General features: G+C 51.5%; 1 pseudogene; it reads right to left on the bottom strand.

Annotated features, from left to right (window-relative positions):
- Positions 1 to 342: 342 nt before the first annotated feature.
- On the bottom strand, positions 343 to 2,204 carry LOC136480796 (scarecrow-like protein 33; annotated as a pseudogene).
- Positions 2,205 to 6,506: the final 4,302 nt, after the last annotated feature.

Raw genomic sequence — 6,506 nt, 5'->3', positions numbered from 1 at the left:
AGAAATACAATGCACGTGCCAAACAATTTGATGCCACAAATTTAAAAGCACAAAAGCAACAACTGAACCTGAGAAACTCATAAGAGTCGAAAACATGGTCGATAGATCACTTACTTTACTGATTTAATTTTACATGCCAAGACGGACAATCCTGCTGCATCCCTACATACTTGTAGCTATAGCTGGAGAATTTCACTCATAGGCTTAACCATTTCCCAGATCCATTATGTTAGACAGAAAATAGGAGTAGCTACTAGCTAGGCTGAGAACCAAGAGAATTAAGCTAATTAATTAAGATGTTGAGGTAGTAGCATGCATGCATCATCGTTCATCGATCAGCATTCAGCATGCAACCCATGTGGAGAGGCCATAGAGAACGTCCAGCAGGTCGAACTGCGCCCAGTAGTGGAACAGCGCCTCCCTGAACCGCGTCGGGAACTAGGTCGTGCCGTAGCCGCCACTGACGACGCCGTGGATGAACACGTCGGGCCGCATCCTGCGGATGTTGTCGAGCACCTGGTCCCTGGGGCTGGGACGGCGGCGCCCAGGCACGGCGGCGGCGGCGCTGATCTCGATCTCGTCCGTCAGCAGCCTGAAATGGCAGAGGCTGATCACGACGAGCACCTCGGCAGCTGGATCGAGGTCCAGGTCCTCGGGAGACACGTCCTCTCGCTTCGCCACGATCCCTCGGAACTCGAACGGCACGCCGAGCTGGCGTGCGCAGTCGTTGAGGCGGCGCCCGGTGTCCTCGATCTGGTGCGCCGGGCAGAAGCCACGCTGCGGCAGGTCAATGCCGGTGATCCCGAGTAGCTCCGGCGGTCTGCCCTCCATCGCGGCGAGGCCGCGCAGCAGGCCTGGTCAGTGGAACCCGTAGCCGAGGCCATAGTCGATGATGTGCAGGCGGCGCCTGGCGCCGCCGGTGACCGCGACGGCAACTGCTTCGTGGATGGTCCTGTTGGAGAAGGCGAACGCCACCTTCTTGCAGCAGCAAGCAGCCATGTAGAGGCGGTATGTGAGGAAGTTGGCGACGGAGGTGCGGCGGAGCATGAGCGAGCGGTAGAGGCGGCTGCCCGTGCCGGCCAGGCGCGCCTCCAGGCCCTCGGCGAGAAGCAGTGCGCCAGCCTCTGCGTGGCGTCGCCTGTGGGCGACGAGTGCTGCCGGATGTGCGCCAGGAGGTCGTCCGCGGCCGCGCGTCCGTGGCCACGGCCTGCGCGCACAGGAGCAGCAGCGCGTGCAGGTCTACCGGGCCGTCGCTGCTGCCACTGCGAGTAGTGCCAGTAGATGTAGCGCTGCTGCGCCTCCGCCGCCGCCGCCGCGTGGGATTGTCGTCGTCCGAGGAGGCGGACACGCCCTGCTGCTGCACGCCCTTCATGCAGATGTCGTCGCGCTCGTGGATCATCAGTTCGTCGAACATCCGGCGGGCGTCGGCTTCGTCTGTTGTGTCGGCCGGCAGCATGAGCTTGGTGGCCCTGCGCGACTCCGGCTCCGGGTCGAAGTCGTCGTCGTCGTCCCGGGTTGCAGCATGCCTGTTCTTGCGGCCCCTGGCGTCGTGGAGGAGCAGAGTAGTGTTGTTGGTTGGCAATGGCAAGAACTTGGTGGCCTCCTGCATGCCCTTGAGGAAGGCGGAGGTGGCCATGTCTGCAGCATCACTCCCGTTGGCAGTGGCTGGGGAGCGGCGGAGCGTGGGCGAGTGGTCAGAGTCAGAGGTGCCCTGCCCCTGACCATCAGTGGTGTCGATGGAGGACAAGGACGATGGGGAGGTGGTGGCGCTGGTGCAGGATGCAGCAGCAGCGTCGGCTAGGATGTCGGCGAAGGGCTGCTGGGCGTGGAGCAGCGCGGGGTGGTCGGGGTATTGGTAGAAGAAGCTGTCGGCGTGGGCGTCCTCCTCCTCCATGAGCAAGTGCGAGATGTAGGGGAGCACCATGTCGTCGTCGTCCAAGTAGCTGGGCGGAGGCGTGGGCGGGAGGTCGAGGAAGACGGAGGGGGAGGGCGGGTCGGGATGGAGGAGAAAGTCGAGGTCCAGCTCCTCCGGTGGCAGTGGCCCGGCGGCCATGGTTGATGAGGAAGAGGTATACGGCGGTGGGAGTACCACACCACGTACGGTGCAGCTGTATGTGAGTGAGGCTGAGAATGGTCAGCTCCGAATGCAAGTCAAAGTCCCCACTTTCAATGACCTTATTTCATCATCGGCGGTGGGCGGTGGGGGTGGGGGTGGGGTACTCGGCAAGTCCTGGTTCGCCGGCCGGAGTTTCCAGGCAAGTCCTGGTTCGGAGAATCGGAGGCGGCGCATGGGCCTGCTGGACCCCTGCCTGCACACGTCACAGGTGATGATCCTATCCTCCGTGCCGGCCAGCATTTCAAGTATTCAGCCAACAAAAGCAAAGTTTTCCTGGCAGCTGCCCTGCCTTGTGGCCTCGGAAGGGCGGACGGAGGCGGTGCGCCTAGCCGGAGACCGGAGTGGACTGTTGGACCCTCCACGTCCGTCGATCGAGGTGAGTGTGGCGTGGGCCGTGGTCCAGCTTATACTCTTTCAAAATTCAGAGGTAGCCAACCCGAACCTGCAGTCATACCAGGGTTGGTAGGGGCTCACTCCCGCGATCGATATATAAAAGATAGCCTATCTCTAGCACGACAGATTATTATTATTATTATTATACACTTTATTGAACCACCACAGATAAGTAGGAGTACAGTAATGCCTAGTGCACACATTCTCTCTCTTCTAAACTGTAAGTTATTTTAAGTTTTCTACAATTATTTTTATTGTACATCTAGATATAATATATATAGGTCCGTAGCAAAAGTAATACACTTTAACTACTTATAATTTAAAAGGGACAGACTATATAATTATAATGAGTACTCTGCTAATAGTTAGGCAACATGGCACTGACCGAATTGAAGAGCAACAGGTGCACCAACTCCCCTCCCCTCTCCAGCAAACCCACCCAAGATTTGGGAGATCTTGTTCTCATGCGAATATACAGCCTGTTCGGCTGGGGCTGAAACAATCGTATACGATCATGGATTATTACTGCTGGCTGGTTTGGTGTGAGAGAAAAATACTGTTCTGACTGAAAATTTACGATCGTTTACGATCAAGCGAACATGACGATAATGAATATTTTTATAATACTATAGTTATGTTGGCATTGTCAACACAGCCACTAGGCGTGGCCAGTTTTGTTTTTTTATAAGTTTTTCTAAAGAATCACTCTGCAACACCTCCTTATGTGAACTCCTAATCTTTCTTCACTTAGGAAAATTGATCCAATTGTGCAAAAATATAGGCACGCATATATCAATCGGTCAGTATAAAGGTGGAAGGACATGGGTAAGAATACAGAGTAAGGATAGGGTTTCCAATGCAAATATACAAGAGAGAAAGAAGATATAAAAGTGGTTGAGGTGATTAGAAAATAGTCTAGAAGCTTCCTGATGCAAAATTGCCTTCTATTTTTAGGTGTCAAATTTTAGAAATGGTTGGAGGAACCCAACAAATATGCTCTCAACTTTTTTAGCCATTTGAAAAACTCATTAATTTACCCATTATTTTTTTAGAACTACTAGAATCATGCCCGTGCGTTGCAACTGGAATAAAATAATATCACAGTAATTTTAAGCTTAATCATACATATTAGTCTGTGAGTGTTATTTCTTTATGTGATTGCAGCATTTTATTAGATTTCTCAGCTTTTCTTCAACAGTCTCCATAAGGGAACCTGTGCGTTGTAGAGATATGATTTTCGACGTGGAAGAGTTCGTTTCTGAAACGGTTTTTTTTTTCTGCTGTATCTTTTTTTTGGCAAACTCTTTTTTGCCGTATTTTTTTGGAAACGGGGATGTGGAAGAGTTTGATTTTTTTTCCTTGTATTTGTTTTTTTGGAAACATTTTTTTTTTGCCGTATTTGATTGTTTTGGTTTGGAAACGGGGAGGTTGGTTTTTTTTTGCTGTGGGGCGGGGCGACGCAGACGATAGCTGTAGGGATTTTTTAGGTGTAGATAGATAAGTAGAAGATAGTTACCTATGTGGACGTGGCGATCGCGTACACAATGATCGTCTCTCTTTTTAGGTGGTCCGATCCGGATTGCATGTGGACAGGCTAAGACTGATCCGGAATTTTTCTTTTAGCCAAGACCAATCCGGATTTTTGCATGTGGGCATGCACTTGCACCGTATATCCTGGGGGGCGAGCGTCCATGTGGCAGAACCTCCTAAATTATAGGACCCACATGCACCTGTCACTGTCCAACGACCTCTGACGACTATGCATATGTTCCTGGTAACTTAAGAAGACTGTCGGGTGTCCTCGGGGAACCCCGAATCATCCACGATTTCCGAGCATGATCATATTACAGAGTCATTACAGTATTACAACATTTATTCAAATATATACATCAGAGTAAAATAGTGGAAGTGTTACGATAACTTAGTTTACAAGCCAGTTGTTTCAAACCTTACAAACTAAGTTCGATAATTATTACAAACCATAATAGTAGTGGAGTGGCATAATTAACATAAACATAACACATAAAATAAACATCCTGCCCAAGGATCACACAATCACTTATCGTCATCGACCTGAACAACAGTCATGCAGCAAGGTCCAAAACAGACCTGCTCATGAGGCTCACCTGCAACAAGGGTCAACGAACCCTGAGTACAAAAGTACTCAACAAGACTTAACCGAAATAAAACTGAGAAGACTCAGGAATGCAGGCTCAGGGATTCAAGGTATGGCTTTAGCAATATTCAAAGTTCTTTTGCGTAAAAGCTCTTTAACAAAATTCTTTACTTCAAAGGTAAAACTTTATAAGTACCACATATGAATCTGCCATGATCCGTAATGAGATCATGAACTTCGTATCAATCTCTTTCTCAAACCTTACTCAAGTTCCAGTTATTAACTACGATGATGAACAGAGAGTTGAGTCTCCATAACCGAGGAGCAACGACGATTCGAACCGATTAAACCCAGCTATGGATTCCAGACCACACGACATATGCAGGTCCCCGACCTACATATATCAACCTGCACTCAGATCCTCTAAAACAAGAACGGGTTTGCGCCACCCGAAAATACAGTACTCCACCAATCCGGCCCATGGCCACGTGGGTACATGCTACTCTCGCCATCTCTCCACTTCCAGTGCGCGAGTAGCCATTCTCATAATAGAATAGCCGAGTTAAGGCTTACCGGAGTATGTAGTTAGTACTACAAAGTCTCATCTCACACAGTTCAACAACGGACGGACCTTAATCGACAGAGGCGAAAAGAAGCCGCTCACAAGACCTCCATGTCTTGTGGCTCTCACACACCAAGTCCGCTCGGTCTAGATTTATTACTTCACATTCTCATATTTCATGATAACATAAGTAACCAAAGATCCATTTAAAACTCGCAGGTGACAGGTAATCACCTGTCGGTGTTTTGGAACCGGGGGTCCCTCAACCAACGAGTGAATTTGTACTGCGTGTCCCTAATCCCGGATGGTGATGCAAAGAGACACAAGGTTTATACTGGTTCGGGCAATCGAGGCCCTACGTCCAGTCTGAGAGATTGATCTTGTATTCCTTGCACCGGAGTGCTCGTGGTAGGGGGTTACAAGCTGAGTGAGAGAGGGAGCTAGCCCCAGGTCTCGGCGAGGGTGGTGCGAACTGCTTGGGACGTTGCTCCCAAGCAGCGTGGAAGTGTGTGATTCTATCGGTGTGTTTGTCCTCCTGCCCCCCCCCCAGAAATGGCCCTGGCTACCTCCTTTTATAGTTACAAGGAGGAAGCGAGAGGTACATGAGAAGGCTACTACTATTTGCTGACGTATTCCGCTCCCTGAAGCAGTATGGCGTCGTGGGAGTTCCAGTCGATGTCTAGTCGGTATGGTCTTCAGGGCTGACGACACGCTGCGCTCTTGTACTTTTGTTGACTTGGTGAAATGCCGAGGCCTGGTGGCTGCTGTAGTAGGCTGTGTCGAGACCTATCGCGCTGAGGCCGAGACCCACTGTGCTGAGGCCTGCTGTGCCGAGGCCTTTATCGGGTGGCAATGTGAGGTCTGGGCGGCCATCGCCGATAGTTGATTTGGGCGGAACAGTGCCGAACATGCGTCTACAGGATACGGTGCCCTGTATCGTCAGTAAGGGATGGTAAAAAGGCGATCTGACCGTTGTCCTGTCGTGGCATACTGCCGATCGTGGCCTTCGTAGTGAGGGCGGCTGGGTGCATTAATTGGATGCGATAGCCTGCCAGAGTGACTGTCGAGGCGGAGGTGACGAGATTGCGGGACGAGCCCAGCCTCGGGCGAGGCGGAGCATGGCCAGTTCGCCCGAGGCCCTACCGGGAGTCTCGGGCGAGGCGGAATCCGAGGCTCATCGGGGGTCTCGAGCGGGGCGGAGCGGTCGGTTCGCTGGCCCCGAGGTCACAGGAATCCGGTTCTGACTCCCCACGTCGTGTCCGTCCTTGGTGCAGGAGTTTAGGCAGCACAGTAGCCGGTAATCCTCGCACAGTCCCGTC

The sequence above is a fragment of the Miscanthus floridulus genome, chromosome 9, assembly GCF_019320115.1.
Source record: "Miscanthus floridulus cultivar M001 chromosome 9, ASM1932011v1, whole genome shotgun sequence".
NCBI classification, from domain to species: domain Eukaryota; kingdom Viridiplantae; phylum Streptophyta; class Magnoliopsida; order Poales; family Poaceae; genus Miscanthus; species Miscanthus floridulus.
Note: the sequence above shows the minus strand (reverse complement) of the source record. Positions and strands in the feature narration are given on the sequence as shown.